This window comes from Sitodiplosis mosellana, unplaced genomic scaffold, assembly GCF_009176505.1.
Source record: "Sitodiplosis mosellana isolate CC-2019 unplaced genomic scaffold, AAFC_SMos_1.0 Smas_scaffold_6162, whole genome shotgun sequence".
In the NCBI taxonomy this organism is placed as follows: Eukaryota; Metazoa; Arthropoda; class Insecta; order Diptera; family Cecidomyiidae; genus Sitodiplosis; species Sitodiplosis mosellana.
The window spans coordinates 844,417-846,345 of record NW_022601403.1 but is presented as its reverse complement, the minus strand read 5'-3'; the positions used below and the strand labels follow the sequence as shown (position 1 = coordinate 846,345).

Sequence of the window (1,929 nt, the reverse complement as noted above, 5' to 3'; positions counted from 1 at the left end):
AAGTATGACACGTTGCACTTAGTCCCCAGGTGCCGCTGTATTGTTTACTATTTTCATGATCAGAAAGGCTGTACGATCACTGCATCCAGCACAACAAGTGAAGGGGTGTGCATGGCTGCGAAAATGGCATGCGAACGCATTTTAGATCGAATGAAACCAGTTCGCGAGAAGAAACCGAATGCTTCGTGGCTGAGATCGTTCACGACGCTTGGACACAGTCCGTTGAATTAACCGAGAAGCAAACGTTTGAAACCGGAAACGCAATAGGTTACAAAATTATCGGTTGTGCGTGTGCTGAGATTGAAGTGGATGTTTTGGCGGAGAATTACAGATTGCACGAGTTGATATTCATGAAGACACCGGCAAAAGTATGAGTCCATTGGTTGATCGGTGCATTCATGATGGGCGTCGGATATTGGTTAACCGAAAAATTGCACTATGATCGTCGCACGGAAGAATTGGTGCCAAAGACATTCCGATTGATTTCCGTATAAAATTCTTGTAAAATGTCAACAATGATGGGATTTTGAAATCAAAAGCCACCGGAGAGCCAGCATTTCACCTATCGGTGGTTATCATGTTTGCTTTAAGACACGCCATCAATGCAATGCGAGAGGACAGTGGCAATTGTAAAAAGTGGTATCACCTGGGTAGTTATTTTGTTTTGTTGTTGAATTTATTTGGAAATTTTTTGAGTTTTTTCAAAATTCATTATCATTTTATTCAGGATCGTGAAGCACATGATGTTGTATTCACCACTGCCGAGGTGAACGTTGATGACTTCAAACTAAGCTGATCTGTAACACTTGCCGCGTATTTCTTACCAGAAATACATAAGTGATTCACATGCAAACGGGCGGTTTCAGCGAATCCCATTTCCATTCTCAATGACACATATGTCTCTTATTTTTTTATTTTTATCATCTTTGATTTAACGAAATAACAATAAAATATTGAAAATTTTATTCAAACAAAATTTTTTATGCTTAATTTAATTATTTCAACAGTAGACATCATTTAAAGAAATTCTTCGAACGTCACTTAGATAGACATTTTCATTTTGACTGAAAAGAACTGTTTTTATTTGATTTGGGTTTTTGTTTTTTTCGCTCCATTATTTTCGTCGGTTTGTTATCTTCACATTGATTCCACCTTCAATGTTCAATGTAAGTGCGTGATTGGCCACGACAAGTTCACGATCATTTTCACATTCAAAATTGTAGCTTCTCAATATTGAAACAATCGCTGTTTTGGTCGTAATTTTTCCCATACGTAAACCTGTACAATCAACAGAAATAGGTCAATTAAAAAGAAAACGTTGATTAATTATAATTTTGGATGCAATCTCGGATTCATGTATCAAATTACGCACCAATACACGCTCGAGGGCCTTCGCCAAATGGAATGAATGCATCTGGATTGTACGAGGGGTTCTCTGTTGAAAAACGATCGGGCCAATAGTTCTCCGGATCGGGGAAGTATTCGGGATCTCTCATCAGACCAAGCAACGAAATGGCGATTGGTGTTCCTTCGGGTACTGTTAGGCCCAAGTTATCAATTCGATACTCCTTGGTACAGATTCGGTTCAAGAATGGCAGCGTCGGATACTTTCGAACGGATTCTGGAATGAAAGACCTTTTTTTTTTTCAATTTACCAGGAATTTTCTCAGCTTTTTTTCAATTTCATGCAACGATTTTCAATTTACCTTTAACACACATCTCCAAAAGTGGCATATCGTTGATGCTTTCGTACGTGATGGCGTTGTCGTGTTCAGCCAACACGCTATCGATTTCATCTTGCAGTCTCTTTTGAAGCTCCGGCTTTCGTGACAACTCAAACAGCGTATAAGCTACAGCTGAAGCGGTGGTATCGAATCCCGCCAAATAAAATAAGCCCACTTGAGCCGCACATTGTTCAATTGTGAGCGA

The 1,929-nt window shown here is 39.3% G+C and overlaps 1 pseudogene; it reads right to left on the bottom strand.

Moving 5' to 3' along the window:
* Positions 1 to 654: 654 nt before the first annotated feature.
* LOC129574302 (probable cytochrome P450 6d4) overlaps positions 655 to 1,929 on the bottom strand; it is a 1,690-nt pseudogene continuing 415 nt past the window's right edge.